The sequence below is a fragment of the Phalacrocorax carbo genome, chromosome 8, assembly GCF_963921805.1.
Source record: "Phalacrocorax carbo chromosome 8, bPhaCar2.1, whole genome shotgun sequence".
NCBI classification, from domain to species: domain Eukaryota; kingdom Metazoa; phylum Chordata; class Aves; order Suliformes; family Phalacrocoracidae; genus Phalacrocorax; species Phalacrocorax carbo.
Window position 1 is genome coordinate 45,843,908 of NC_087520.1, and position 16,008 is coordinate 45,859,915.

The following is a 16,008-nucleotide window of genomic DNA, read 5'->3' on the forward strand; positions in this document are numbered from 1 at the left end:
CTGTGAAAGAAGGAGTGACAACCTGGATCAGTGAGTGACACTCAGTGACTCAGAAGTGATGGCCTGGCAGCAGAGGCATGAGGGAGCACTGCAAACAGGTGTTCAAAATTAGGTATTCAAACTAAATTGATAAAAAATTTTTTTTAAATGGGTGTTCAAAAAACATGTAGACATGGCACTTCAGGACATGGTTTAGGAGGCGTGGGGGTGCTGGGTTGACAGTTGGACTTGATGATCGTAGAAGTCTTTTCCAATCTCAATGGTTCTCCGATTCTATAAATCCCCCCTGACGGGGGTGCAACAATGCTCGTAGCGGGTCAAGACATGGTGGAGAGTAGAGAGGAAAGAAAAGGACTCAGGAGGAAAAACCGGAGCATTTGCTCTGAGCCATGTAGAGCCGGAGTCTCTAACGAGCCATCCAGACGGGACAGCAAGGAGATGACCTGAAACAACACGCTCGAACGGGAGAGGGTTCCAGTGCAGACGCAAACCTGCCGTGACCACAGAACCAGGGGAGCAATAGCAAAGTTGTTTCCTAACACAGTTATTGCCACTTCAACTGCAGTTTTATTCCAAAAGCAAATTCCAAAGTTTTATGTCCATAAAGGTTTAGACATAAACAAGAAAGAAGTCAGGAAAGTGGTATGTACTGTATAAACAGTTCCACTTTATAATTAATGCTGGAGATCAGGGGAGCAGGAATAGCTGTGCATGTGTGGTCATTCAGATTTACTGTTGGTCTTATTAAAACCTAGTTCTGCAATAATTTTATGCCCAGGTAGGGGCAGAAGGAGAGCAGGATGCCCCCAAGCAACCCATAAATAGTGTGGTGAAGACAAAGCGTTTATTACTTAGCTTCACAAAGGCTCTGTAAGTGCTCTCCCAGGGTATGTATACTTGTACCCCAGATGCCAATTCTGCAAATTAGCATTATTTCTCAAAATACTATGTAAACAGAAGTAATTTGAATACTTGATTTCATCAGACAGAGTCACACATGGAAACGTCAATATCTTTCTTTCCCTTTTGCAGGGTGAGCAGAGGTTTTCAATGCCTGTCTTTTCATTTCTGTTGGAGTGTCGTTACTGATGAAAAAACCTGGCAGGGTCTGGGATTTGTACAGAACTCATTCTGCAGGATTTTGTCCCATCTCATTGCCCCATGCTGTCTTAAGAGCAACTCTGGGGCATAAACTTTCCCATTTATCACTGACGTGTGCTATTTTGAATCTTCTGTTTAACAGTTGATATTACTACTATGCCAAAAGTTATTTCATGGCTGAGGCACATAGGGATTTGAGATCCCATCAAATTAGCTTTGGGATGTCCCTTTTTTGTAAGCAGAAAAGCCACCATAAGTTCAGCTCAGGTTTTGGTGATGGGGTCTTATTTTATCATTGTGCATCCTATGACTATAAGTTGTTCAAATTTTAGAAACTTTCACAATATTTTAATCCATTTTTATATTGTGTTTCACATAGAAACAGGTACCTTAGTTAATAGGCTAACAGTAAAGCAGGGTGAGAGACACCCATAAAATCATCTTTAAATGACAAAATCGTTTTCCTAGATGAAATATAACAGATGAAAAGGTGAATATGTCAGGATTTTCCAGACCTAAAAAGCAAGTGTTGCATTTTAAGGATGCCTACCTCTCCTGTCAGTAGGATATACATTTAATACTGAATCTTGCAGGATATTGGACTTTAATATCCTTACATTAGAAAAGTTGCCACTGACCAGGAGGGCAGTGCAAGGAGGTGCTCTGTTTGCTGGGAGGGAGAAAGTGCTTTTATAGCAGTTGATTTATTTTTTAATCATAATTGTTTGGACCTGCTGATGTTTTGAATTGTAAGAATTAATTCCACGGAAATAGGAAAGGAAGAAAGGGGCAAGTGAGCATAGCAGTACACTGTACAGGGACATGGTTTCGTGGTACTCCGTGCAGCCGTCGTCTGCGCGTCTGAAAACCCATCAGGAGAATTTACGCCAACATCACGCCTTACGTGCTCCGCTCGCTCACGGTGCATTAGTATTATTCACATTCTACAGGCTGAGAAAATAGGACATAAAGCGGAGGAGTGATTTTTGAAGTCCACCCCCACATGTCTTCATCTCTGAGCACTTCTAGCATACCCTGTGTACTGCTCTGGCTGGTCCTTCAGTGCAGACAGCAAGTCTGTGGCAGAGCTAGGAATAGAAGCCAGGCCCTTGTTCCAAGTCCCAGATCCTCAAGAGTATTTTTAGGCACTTAATACCATTAATTTCATACTCTTTTTGGCCAAGGATCTTAGAAACAAGATCATGCTTCCTCCTGAAATAATTTTAAAAATCATACTTCTGTGCTTTTGGACAGTGTTTTTTCAGGGATCATGTACAGTTTAGCCCTATTTAGGAACAAATGGGCTTCAAAATTAGTTTTGTGAAGAGTTCTGTGTGGACTGTGCTTTTTGTGCAGCCTCGAAGTATGACTAAGGGTACAGAGGAGATGGGGCAGAGTCTTTGTCTTCTGCAGGGCAAACAGTACATGTTTGAGAGGGGCTTTGGCAGAGGGCAAGGGAGGGCTTTGCTTGCTGGCCGTATGCTTCAGGTTCCTTTTTTGCCGTCTCTGAAAGGCAGCATTCTGTGCTCCTGTATCCTCTTTATTTTGGTTGCAACTTCCTTCCCTCAAACACAAAATCTTTCACATTTAAAATACAGCAAGACCATTGTTCACCAATATTTTGATTAAAACAACACGGGGACAGACGGGGCACCCAGCAGCCGTGAGGCCAGCAGGCCTACAGGGCGCTGGAGAGTCTCCAGCCGCAGAGGTGCAGCCCTTGCTCGGGCAGCTCGCACTGGCGTGCTAAAGCTGACTGAAGAGGCACAGAGAAATACACCGATTTCTACAAACGATCATATTTTTATTGTGCTAACTCGGCAAACCCAGTTCAAGCCCTGCTCCTGCATCCTATCTATTATTAATTAATTGATTTCCTATACGCTCATTACTTCGTTCGCTGCGGCTTCCTCACAGCGTGCACAGCTTTGCAGACAACGGAAGACAGTTCCTGTCACAAAGCACAAACACATGGGAAACGCCAAGTCAGGCAAAGGCAGGAGAGCAGCACAGCAGCAAACCGCGAGCGGCCGGGCCGCGGCATGCCACGCCGGGTTATCCTTCTCCTTTTGGTTACACGCCCCAAGATCCCGATGGCTTTTGCTGTGCACCCTCCGCACCCTGATCCCCTCTTCTGCCCATTTTGCCCATCCCACACGTCCGCGGCCATGTCCAGCACACGTTGCTCCCTGTGGACGGCCACTCATGGGATGAACAGAGGGGCAGAGTGTTTTCCAGTGACTCCCATGTCGCTACCGCAGGAAGAGAGGGTCTTGAGGGGGGCCGCAGGGGGCTGGTCACAGGGCGGCTGTGGGGGACGGGGACCCCCGTGCAGGGGGAGCGCAGGCACCCCAGGGCGAGAGCGGGCGGGCAGGGCCTCTGCGCGGTCTCGCTGCGGAGGCTGCGGGCCTCCTCCAGGCGTCAAGGGGCTCCTCTCCCTCGCTCCGTCCAGCTCCGGTGGTAAACGTGCTTATTACAGTGCTAATGTCCTGCAAGTGGAATCCTACCTCCAAGTATATTAGGGTAATGAGTTCACACCTAACTAATGGAGACTTAATAGAGTTACTAATAGGCTGCCTTTTCCCCCCACGGTTTATGACCCCGCGGGCCAGAGCTGTGAGGGGAGGGAGAGGCGGGCGGCCGTGCTCAGCCCGCGCCCCGGCTCGGCCTCCGGCCTCCTGGCCTGCGCCTGGCCCAGCAGCCAGTTTCCAGGGACATCGTCTCTCCACCTTTCTGCAAGGAAAAATAAACAGTTTGAGGCTCCTGTGTCTTTATTAAACATTTCCTTTAAACTGCATACTTTGGCTCCCTGCCCAAATGCACCAAGAAAGCTTCCACAGAGCAGCTCGAGTCCGGAGCTCCGCTGCGGGCTTCCCGGGATAAATAACCCCTGGAGGAGCGAGCACCTGTGCCGCCGGCTGCGGCCCAAACCGTCTCCGGGGGCTGCCGGCTCCCCCGGGCCCGCCCGGAGAGGCTGATGCAGCCGGCCGGACTCCCCGCACCAACGGCACCCGGGAGCGGCCCTGGGGAGGAGAGCGAAGGAGGCGAGGAACCGGCAGCGCGGTTTGCCTGGCTCCGCTCTCCGGCACACAGACGCGACGTGGCAGTGAGGTGGGTGGGGAGGCGGCTGCTCTACAGCAGCGAAGTTTGTCCAGTGCCGTGGGCCGAGAGGGCTTGAGTCGTAGGTGTAAAGGGGGTTGGGAAGCTGCTTTGGCTGGGAAGCAAAAGCAACCGTACGTTTAAAGGCTGTCGCACCAGACAAATGACACGCTGGCGTGAAAAGACGTGTGCTTCACCCGCCGTCGGCAGCGCGGTTGCTGGCCGTCGGCGCGGGGTCGAGCGCGGGTTGCGTCTGTGCCGGCGCGGCGGCCGCCGTCAGGCCGCGGGGCGCGGAGGGAAGCGGCGTGCCAGGCCGCATTGTTGCGGTGGACAGGACACCATGTCTGTGAGCTGCCTCAGGAAGCAGCAGCGCTACGGCGGCGGCGGCAGCCCCGCGGCGCGCGGGAAAGGCTCTGCAGGCGTGGGCTGGCCGGGCAGAGGGACGAGGGCGGCGGGGGAGAGGGGCCGAGCAGCGAGCGTGGCGGGCAGCGGGGAGGGGGCACGGCGGCGGGTGATGTCAGCGTTTCCTTCTGGATTGGTCATGTGCGCTTGCCAGGTAAACAGTCTAGAAATAGATGGGAGGAAGGCAGCGGATGGAGCGTGCAGCCGGGCTGGAGGAGCTCTGCCTTCACCCTTTCCTCCCCGCTGCCCTCCTCGCAGGCGGCTTTCCCTGCCTTCAGCGGGGCACTGGGGGCAGAGATGGTGAACGCAGAGGAGAGAAGCGAACCCACGTCTCTCCTGTGTCACAGCTTTAAAGCACAGTGCCCGCTCTGGAAGGCAGCGCTGGCAGATCAAAGGAGGTAGCCTTTGTCGATTTTCCAGGCGGTGGTTGCAGCAGACCTGCTTCACCCCCTCCCTTGCTGGAAGAGCCCAGGTGAGGCCGGTGAGAGCCCTGGGCGGGAGGCGCCGAGGGGTCCCCTCCTCTCCTCTGGTGGAGGGGCCCCAGCTGCCAGCCAGGCCGGCTGAGCCGGGCAGCTCTGCTGCTCCCCGGGCCGGGAACAGGTTAAAATCCAGGCGTTTGTTGCAAGCGTACAAGCTGGCTTACTTCGTGTGAAGCGTTCCCAGCAGCTAAACAACACAAGTTCAGGTACAGAAAGCTCTGCAACGTGCCAAGACTGTTCTTAGTTTGCTCTTTCCTCATTCACTAGAAATGTGCCTTTTCTGTGATGCTTTTCAGAGCAGCCTAGCAGTTAAATTAGTAACTATGATAAAAACTACCTGCACTGCTTGGAGACGGGGTTTTCTAAATCCCCAGTCATCCCAAACTTAACGTGTGGACTGAGCTGCCCGCTCCGGCTGGGAGTCTGGTCCTCCAGTCCCCTCCCTCGTCATTGATCTCAGAGGAGGACATGCACAACACTGTAGGCTCGTGCCTGGGACAGGGACCATATTTTTTTCCAGGCAGAACAGGGTATTTTTTCAGGCATTTTCCAGGCGTGATAGTATGATAACTGTGTATCATCTGTACGTCTGTCCTTCCTGGAGCGGCAGAGAGAAACTGCAAGGATAGAAAGCTGGGGAAAACACCCCCATAGCCACGGCTGATGGCCAGGTGCCTGCTTCTCCCTGCTCAGCACTTTCCTTTACCCCAGAAAACAAAGCTGCTGTCATAGCAAGTACCCATAAAATGCAAGGCATCCTGAGTGCAGAGATTAGTGGTAATTTTACAAGGACTCAAATAACGTTGGTCTGCAGGGTGCAGCACTGCCTTGAAAGGGAACAGCAGACATTTCCCCTGGAAGCAAGTTTCCTCTTTAGAGCAGTTTACGGCCGAGGCGCAGTGTCAGATTGTGGCACAAATATACTATCAGCCTTTGGGTTGGAAGACAGACATTTGATACCTCTTTCTGTTGCCGAAACGCACTGCCCAGACACGACTCCCAGCACGGTTATTTTTTGAAGCATTATGTAATTGGATTGCATGGTCAGTAGTGCTTCCTTAACAAGCCTTTCAGCAAACCCTCTGCCTGCCGCAGCCAATCCTCAGCCCTTACATACACACTTACTCACGCAGGCTCAGTCTGGAGTAAACTCGCTGCTAAATACAGTTAGAAAACAGACGAAACCAGGCTCGGAATAGATCATCTGCTCCCCGTGCTACGTGAGACATGGTGCGGCCAAGCCCTGGGCGCCGCTGATGTGAAAACGGGGTCACGCTGGTGTCTCCCGGCTGAGGGGTCGCCGGCTGCCTCCTCTGCTGTGAATCTCTCTAACGGGGAAAAAAAAACCAACTGTTTTTTGGCGCACAGATGGGCAACCAAACCTGGGGCTGGTCCCGGTGTCCCTGTCCTCTCTCGCCCTGCCATGACAGCCCCATGCTTGGGGGACCAGCTTCAGGAAACCTCTCCCACTGAGCTCAGGCCTGGAGCAGCACCAGGGCCCTTATCTCCCGGGGCTGGTGTAAGCTGAAGTGGTGAATTAGGAACCGTGTCTGCCGATACCTTCACGGGTCAGACCGTCCACCAGTCGCGCAACGCGGCCCAGAGTGGTGCCTGGCCGCCGCGGGCCCTTCGCGGGTGTTTTGCAGGATCTTCCCTCTCCTCCGGCCGCTGTGGGCCCGCAGGTTATGGCTCTGCTGAGTCACGGCTTCCTGTTTGTGATTGCTGACTAGTGGCAGCAGTTGCAGAAGCAATAAGAGATATTAAAAAGTGTGAACTTCCACTGGGACCAGGAGATACAATTAGGGCTGTGCCAAGAAATACACTGCAGCGAGCTGTTGTTTAAAGGGATGCGGAGCACCGCAACCCCCCGTTCCCTTGCTGCAGGAAGTAGGAAAAATGAACATCACTAGCCTTTTATCATCTCTGAACCCAAATAAAAATTGCATTTGACTTCTGAAGCTCACTCTGTCTCTTTTCCATGCTCTTCCTCAAAGTGTTTGATCCAGCCTTCCAGTCTGGGTCTTCTCTACCTGTGCTGCTGAGACATAGGGATCCTTGTTTCTTGCTTTCACCTGAGACTTGATTCTCCGCGGAAAGCCTACGTGACGCTGTGTAAAAAGGGCTGCTTTAGAAGCCGTGCACAACTGTAATGTTATTTCTATTCTTTTTTTAATGGCAACTATCTCTGGGGAGAAGCATGAAAGTATACGGAGAAGGTGCTCTTTGATCATTAAGATCTAAATGCAGCATCCGAACAGCGCGTCTGTTTCTGCGTATTATGCTGAAATTCATCTTAAAGTGCTGCTCCTGGGTGGGCACTTCCTTGTTTTGCCTTCCTTGGCGTGAACATTTGGAAGCATTGCTACCAGTTTCATCCCCAGCCCTGGTGGTGATTGTCTCCAAAAGTTATTTCTCCACCCTATTGCTTACTGTATTTATATTGGGCTTTCAGTCTGTGTTTTAATGCCATAGTAACTTTCTAGCCTTATTGTCAGAATATACGTTCTGGTTATTCAGCTAAGGACAGGAATGAGAGGGTGGCCTTCTATGGCCTGTGTCATTGGAGTAGAGAAAATGTGCTTAGGTTGGTATTTTCTGGATTGAAGCTAGAGTAGTTTTCAGCTAAGAAAAAAAAAATCTTCACTTTTGTACTGGCATTAGACTGATATTTTTTTTTTTAACCCTGTGACAGACATAAGGCTGAGGACTGGCACAGAGAACATACATTAGGGGAGGGAAAAAAAAAACCACCCCACAACCTCAGTTATTTCAACAAATGCCAAAAGTGGATTGAGAGTGGATGAAGAGGAGGAGGAGGCAATAGTGAACACACAACACAGTTCAAGCTGGCAAGGAGCCCTTTCTTGAAGAATGTAAGTTTAACCTTTAGCATTCAAGTGTCTGGGCTTAAGTGTCATTATGAGCAATACTTTCCTCCAGCACAGACTCTCCTGCCTGGAGGAGGGTTCTGTGCAACCTCATCAGTTTTCCCCTTTCCTTAACCGAGTATAAAAATATGTGTTTCTGTCTGCATATGCTCAGCAAAGTTACTTTTATTGGGAGTGCCTCACTTGACAAAGCCAGGCTGGCCCTGGGTGGGTCCGAGGGAGCGTCTGCCCTGTCCTGGCAGCTGCAGAGGTGGCCGGTGGAGGCTCTGCCGCAGATAAGGCCCGATAAAGGGCGTGCTTTGCCAGCCTAGTGTTCGCTGGCTGAATTCAAGGTAAAGGTCTTGCGCCCCAGACTCACAGGTGGAGCCAGCTGGCCAAGGCAGGGGCTCCCCCCGCACCAGCTACCCACGGCGGGCCCGTCTTCAGGGCCTCGGGCTGCCCAGCTCAGGAATGGCCGGCACCAGGTATCTCTGCCATTCCTGCTGGCTTGTTTTGGCCACAGGAAGAAAGAGGATCCACTGGCGAATTGCTTTTGCAAGGAGCAAACTAAAATGAGGAGGAGGAAGGGATGGGCCTGGTGTCGTCGTCCTCGTCATTGCCCCCTCCCCCCGCCCAAGTGCTAATCTCACCTTTTGATGGAGGCAACGTAGAAAAAAATAGGAGAGACAGCAGCAGACAAACATCAGACCTGGCTGCAAATGGACAGGCTAGATGTGCCCCCCCCAAATCATCTCCAGCTGTAAAACACTTCAGGGCTGATAGAAACCACACGCATCCCAGGCACAACCCAATCTGCAAAGCTGCATTCCAATAAAAACGCAGCACGGACATAAAAGAAATACTGCCCGGGATTCCCGCCCCCAGCTGGGTGCTGGGGTGGGAGGCACCCCCTCGGCCCGGCCGTGCCCCCCGTCCGCTGGCCCCCAGCTGGGCGCAGGGCTGGGCCGGGCGCCTGCTGGGGCGCAGAGGGAGGAGCGCACCCCCCCAGCCATCGCCGCGGCTCCCCGGCGCTCGGCTCCCTGTCCCAGCCCTCCCAGGGCACAAATCAAAGCGGCTATGCCGGCTAATAGGGGAGGGTTGGGGTTAGCTGCAGGGTACATCGCCGGCTGAAATCGCAGGCTGGAATCCGAATCTCAATAAGCATGCCTCGCATCGGAGGCTGTGCTGCAAATGTCAAATGTGCTTATGTTAAACACAGGTAATATCCGGAATGTACGTTTGAGAGCATGATTCTTTCAGATATCTTGTCTGATGAATTTTGCATCTTGTATTTGTGATTTTTCCATGCAAAGTAGTACAGGTTTTAGAGGAATAAGAGCATAGATTTATAAAGAGGTAAAGATGAACCCTTTGATTAACTGCAGCAAAGATGCTATGCCAGATCAGATTTCTCACTGCTTACTACTTAGGCTTTGAGTACATGGTAACTATATAGTAAGTACAGCTGGTATTGGTGCCTAACGTACTGAATAATTTGATGCAGGCTTTTCTGCAAATCGGCCTCTTAATTCTGAAATAATTTGGAGGGGAAGAGGGTGGATGGACTATTTTCCGAGGAGTGTTTGGTACCTGACTTGCGCTGAAAGATTTGCAGTGCCGTCACTTGTCCCTGGCCCATAGTGGGGGACGACTACAGTGCTGCATGGGCCCTGGGCCAGGCTCCCTCCGCCTCTGGCCCAGCCTGAAGACCCCGACTAGCCCCAAGACAAGACAGGTTGTTCTAGTCACTGTAGCGACACGCTCTGCATTTCTGTAGAAGCTACCCTGTAAACCAGAATTCTTCTTGGTGCTCTACGCAATTTTTTTTTTCTTCTTTCTAATTCTATAGGAACTGTAATTTTATTTTGTAACTTATTTCCCTCTTTTTCCCTTTTAAGATGGTTCCCAAACATTTATTGTGGGATTTTTCATTTAAAATAGTTTTCTAGGGAAATTACTGTGACAGTGATTTAATTGTTTAATTAAAATGTGACATTGATGACAACAAATACAATAGGCATGATGTAGGTGATATAGGCATTAAACAAGTGCAATTGTGGAATATATCCATAGAGTACTCTGAGCACACAGAACAGCTCGCAAAGAAACGATGTTCAATATTTATCAGGTTAGTGAGTCCTAATTAAATGCCAAGACTTTTTTCTTCATTTCTCTAAAAAAGCAAGGGAACATATAGATGTATTCCAAGTGTTTATTTCCATCACAAACACATCTACTCATCTTGTGTTAAGGCCTGCAAAAAAAGCAAATTCATGTTAAAAATCCGCTAGTTGGCTTGAGAGGCATTTACTCAGCCTGGTTACAGCGACGTAGCCAGAGGTTTGGAGATGGCTGGCATAGCCCGCCGCTGCCCCATCACTCCCAGTGGCTACAGTAAGTCCAGTGATTACAAAATGGATGGACAGATTTCTTTTAATAATTGGGTAAAACCCCAGAAATACACTGAAGACAAAAGAAGATGATATCCCCCCCAGCCCAAAGCTCTCCCAAATCCTGCAGAATGCATTTCTTCTAGGAAAATACACACACCCCCCTCGAGCATACCCACACATCTCTCAGCAATGAAGGAGGCAGCCCCCTGCCCATTAAACAACGCGTATGTGCCTCCAGAAGAAATTCAGGTTATCTGGCTAGAATTGCTCAGCAGTGCGTCTCTCCAGCCCTCTCTGCCTAAGCCCTGCTGCATTTCTGCATCCCAACAATGAACACGCTGCTGTTGGAATATCCCTTTCCATGCCTCTTGCTGGGCGTCTTTAAATGGTATCAGATCGCTTCTGCAGCTTAGACAGCCCTTTGCAATCAGTCGCTGCTGATGCCTGCCCTTTCCCCCCTTTCCAAACCCCTAAATAAATGCATCTGCTCCAGTCTAATTCACGTCAGCCTTCTCCCTTCTTGTATGCAACTTCATGCAGACAAACTTCCTAAATGAAAAGATGGCTTACCTGGACAATGCTGTGAGTATAAAGTAATAAAAACTGATAAAGCCAGCCATCCCAACTCTCGTACAGGGATTTGATTGCAAATTTCCATTGCAAAGGAGTAGAGGGAACTGGAAATCTGACAAATGCCTTCAAATTGACCTGTGTTTTCACAATGCACGCTGTGTTTGAAATGAATGGCAGACTTTATCATCTGGAGCTCCTTCAAGGACTCCGGCCTTCTACGCTTTGTTCTAATTCTTCAGACATATTTCAAGAAGCACAAAGCTACATAAGAGGATGATATTATGGAGGTTTGGTTTTTTTTTTTTTTTCTAAGTGGGATTTCCACCCCCCAGTAATTTTTAAAGCCTGAATTTTAAAAGATACCCTGGAACTTTTTTCTTCCTCTACCCATACACCAGTCCCTCAGGTCCAGTCAGCCTCGTCCACCTCCGAGCTTTAGCCCAGCTCCCCCCCGGGGCCAGGTGGAGGGAGGCAGCATGCAGCCAGCCTGGTGCCGGAGCAACACGATATGGTCGTGGGTCCCTAAAAATTGACCATAGTCAACTGCTTTCACTGCAGCCATAGCAAATCTGGCCCACTCCTGCCTCAGGACAGAGCCGCTCCCAAGCCGCTCGGCAGCTGAGTTGTATTTCTACAGAAGGACTCGGTCTCCCTGAAAAATCCCTGTTTTACATGTCAAAGATAACAACCATCTTTTCTAAAAGTTATGTCCAGAAAGCCATATGCGCTGTCTCAGAAAAACATTTTGCTTCAAAGTTGTTCCTCTTAATCTGTATACATTTTTACAAATAATAACTTTCCTTTAAAGCACCAGTATTAGTTCCATCTGTTCAAAATAACATCTAAATGAAACTATATGATTCTATGCAAATATATCAGATGTGCTGCGAGAAAAAAAAAATAGGGTTAATCTAATAATTCAACTGCATCTTTAACAAGTTTCCTATGGGAAAAATCAGTCTTATTTTCCCTGCAGATCTGATACCGAGAGCTTCTTTCTACTAAGCACATTAAAAGCTATTTGAACCAAAAATCCTATCTATGCACGTGTGGAGATACATATATAGAAGCAAGAGGCACCCGTAGTATTACAGATGAGGCTGTATCGAGATTTCTAATTAAAGCAAGGGTAGTCCCTCCTTATATTTTAGCAACTGGATTGCCTTTTTGCCTAGAACAAAGAAATCTTAATGGAAGTAAATTTTCTAGAAGAGAAACGCGTGCACGTATATGTAATCGCACCTAACTATTACTGTACAAATTATTCCTTAATTCCTTGGATTTGGTGTTTGCACAGTGGTTTATCTGGCTGGTCCTGCAGCCGTCACTTGCCCGTTCCCTTCTCTCCAGACACGCACCCCCCCTCACCACCCACTTTTGCACCCTGGTGGAAACGGGAACTCTCCCATTCCCCAGCCCCTGGGCAGCTGCGTTCAGGACGAGGGGCAGACCTCTGCCATCCGCTCAGCCGGCCGCGTCCCTTCGCGGCCTCGTCCCCTGCCCTTGCCAGGAGGGGAGGGAAGGTGTCCTAGGACTTGACCCCAGCGCAGAGCCTGGGCTGGACCCAGCTCCCAGGAGGGTGGGGGGCCGCAGGGCGCGCTCCCCTCTGCCCGCTTAACCCCTCCGCTCCCGGGCGCGGCCGCGGTCCCGGCGCCTCTGACCCCGGCACCCGCTGCCCTCCTCCCTTTCGGGGCACTCGGGATCACCCCGGGAGCATGAAAGGACAAGAATGCAGGAGCAGCGAGAGGCTGTCGCAGGAGGGCACAGCGCAGCACGGCCGGAGGAACAGCAGAATCGCCGAAAAGGGGGATGTTTGGTTTGTGTTAACTACCCAGACAGATGCACTCCGGCATGTTTGCATTTATGGAATCCATATGTTGTCATGGGAAATTAGAGGACAGCAACACAAAACTAGAATTCGCGATGCAAATGCAAAGGAAACGTACATGGCTACCAGACCCTGCGTTTGCACATGTTCCTGCGAAGGTGCCTGTGCCTGGAGTATCGACAGAGTTACTAGATTTGCTTGCCACCTTCTCCGCAATGTTTACTTTTTCTTTGCTCTCCAAAAAGTGTGTACATAGGCAGCACCCATTCTCAGACCGGTCCACCGGATCTACAGCCTCTGGTGAAAATATGCACCTCTTCTGAGTTAAACCAAGTACTAAAAGACAAGGGTTACTTTATTCTCGCCTCAACTTCACCATCCAAACACGTTTGTTTCATATTCAGCAAGAACAACAATTACAAATTACATGCACCTTTACAGATAGCGCACCAAGCTGCCCTGAAAAATCCTGCCTGCCCCAGGGCTTGCTGGTCTGGGGTTTGGTTTTTTTTTTTTTTCTTTCTTTTTCTGCTTGGTGCTGATTTTCTTAGGTTTGGGGTTGGTTTGCCTTTTTTTTTTTTGGGGGGGGGGGGGGGGGAAGGGCAAGTAATGTTAACAATTATTCTTCCAGAGCTAGACAAACATATTTTGAGCAAGGACTGACGAATTTTTAAGGGCAGCTTTTAAAGGCAAACTGGTAACGCACCAGAGTCTATCCATTTAACAAACCGTAAGAACTCCTACACAGCATGCGCATCGTAACAGGACACACCAGTGCTGCATTTATAATATTCAAATAACCATGGCACATATTAAACCTTGATTCTTAAAACCTGTGAGTATCTCCCAAATGCCAGACACCTCCAGTACTGTATCAACTAGTACAGCCCTTCTTCACATTTCTAATAATCCGTCCTCCTCTTTCATCCCCCCATCCCACTAAAGGGACTTGTCAACATTTCAAATGACTACCCCCACGTAAAGAAATATGGAAAGCTTGATACATTTCATTAAAAATACTAACAAACATGCAGTTTATTACCTTTCAGTATAAAATACATCTACATTAAGCTTCTCCCAAATGGAAAAACTGACCGCAACTGCATTCCTTGTTCATTGCTATGAAACAAACCAGGAAGTTAATTATTTGGCTTACTATTAAAAATAATTTAAAAAAAAAAGAAAAAAGAAAAAAAAAAAGCAATTTGAAAAGCTTCTTTAGATTTTCAAGAGAGATGATTTAATTCAGCTGCATTTCTGCCAGTAATAAAATAATCTCTTACAGAAAGATGAAGAAAACATATTCCTGAAGCCTGGATAGAGGCTCTTTACTGGTTCACCTTCTCCTAAAATTCAAATGCCACATTCCCAGCGATCATCTACGTTTTTCGGCAGGGCTGGAACAGGGAGGGAAGAGCTGCTGGAAACAAAAATTTTGAATAATAATCGCAGATGGACCCGAACAGAAAGTGAAAAATGTTACCGTAAGGCTAGAGAAATATTTATTTAATCAAACCAGAGGTTCTGTTGGGACTGGAGGAATGTTGCATCCTTTCCTAAAAAAGAAAAAAAAAAAAAAGGGGGGGGGGGGGGGGAAAAAGAGGAGGGGGTGGGGGGAGAAAAGAGAAAGCAAGAAAGAAAAAAGGCAGAGGCACAGCCGCCTCCTGGAGTTCCCCATTGTCCGGGGCTATAGAGAGCCCCGGAATGGCATTAAACTCACAAAAGGCATATTGTGCAGGGGACAAAAAAAGCCCCTTCTTCTACAATAACTTTTAGCTTCTTATTTTTAGAAAATGACAAAGCTGTTGCCAGCGATGGCTGGTGAAACCTGTAGCCCGGCTGCCGGCGCGGCCGCATTGATCCGCTGTCCCGCGCGGAAAGGTGGCCGCAAAGTTTGCACGGGAGCGCGGGGGGCTGCGGGGCCGCCGCCGCGGGGATGCTGCGCCGCGGGGCCGCTCCGCCGCGCTCCGCGCCCGCGGCCCGCCCCGCGCCCGGGCGGCACAAAGTTGCGCTCGCTGCCGGCCGCAACTTTCCCGGCTCCTCCCGGGGAAACTTCGGCGGCGGCGGCGGGGGTCGGCCCGGGCCGGCCCTGCCCTGCGCGGGGCGGCGCGGCCCCGCCCGGGGCGCGGGGGCAGGTGGCCCCGCGGAGCGCCCCGCCGCCGCCGAGCGGTGCGCAGCGGTGCGGTGCGGCGCGGAGCCGAGCCGGGCGGCGCGGAGCCGGCCCGCCCCCTCCCTCGCTCCCTCCCTCCCACCCTGGCGGCGCGGCGCTGCGCGGCAGGGCGCGGAGCGGCGCGGAGCCGAGCCCCCCCGCCGCGGGCTGGGGGCCGGCCGCTTGCCCCAAGTTTCGGTGCGGCGCCGCCGCCGCCGCCGCGCTCCCCCCGCCCGCTCCTGCTCGCTCGCTCCCTCCCCCGCCGCCTGGGCTGAATCTTATTGATCCAGAAGGTGGCTAATTAGCCCTTCCCGTCGTGCCTGGGTAATGAGGCACATGCGCACTGCACTAATCAGCCATTTTTTGCAGGAAACTAATTAGCAGAATAAAGATCCAAAGAGTTTTTTTTCTTCCCAATCATCAGATCTGAGTCCGGGCGCTTCCTGCTCCGGCGACCGCCAGCCCCGCCGCCCGCTCCGCTCCGCGCCGCGCCGCTCCGCGCCGCTCCGCCCCGACCCGACCGCCGCCGCCGCTGCTGCTGCCGCCGCCCGCGGCCCCCTCTCTCCGGGGGGCTGCAAACTCCCCGACAACGATGCTGCTGCTGGGCAGCGGCGGCGGCGGCGGCGGCTCCCGCTCGGCTCCGGCTGCTGCCCCCGGCTCCCGCTGCTGCTGCCCCGGGCCCCTCCGCGGAGCGCGCTCCTGCCGCCGCAGCCGCCGCAGCCTGCATGGGATCTGTAGCCCCCGCGCCGCCGCCCGGGATTAAAAGCGCCGCCGCCGCCGCCGCCGGAGCAGCGACCGCGTAAGTGGCAACTTTTCTGCCCTGTCCCCCGCTCGGGCTCCTCCTGCTCGGGGCGCCCGGGCTGCTTTGCATGGGGCTGGTCCGGCCCCCCCTCCCGCCCGCTCCCACCCACCGCCCCGGATCCCCCAGCAAACTTTGTGCCGCTCGCCGTCCCGGAGCCCCGCCGCCGCCGCCGCCGCCGCCGCCGGGGACGCGCAGGTGCCGGCGCCGCGGGGGCCGCTGCGCGCCCGCGGAGCGCCCCCCCCTCCCCGCGCCCCCCCCCCCGCCCCGCCCGCCGGCCATGGCCGCGGGGCGCGGAGCGGGCGCGGAGCGGAGCGG

At 51.7% G+C, this 16,008-nt stretch overlaps 1 protein-coding gene across 3 annotated transcripts in view; it reads left to right on the forward strand.

Annotated features, from left to right (window-relative positions):
• The window catches only part of ZFHX3 (zinc finger homeobox 3), a 534,089-nt gene that overhangs the window by 349,460 nt on the left and 168,621 nt on the right, over nucleotides 1-16,008 (forward strand). The window contains exon 1 of one of the 3 annotated variants that reach the window (XM_064459847.1): nucleotides 15,119-15,690. The exons of 1 other annotated variant lie outside the window; for it this stretch is intronic. The gene's annotated coding sequence lies outside the window, so the exon portion shown is untranslated. Of the gene's footprint in view, nucleotides 1-15,118; nucleotides 15,691-16,008 lie in introns of those variants that run through there. One more of the 3 variants, XM_064459843.1, reaches the window with a different exon arrangement.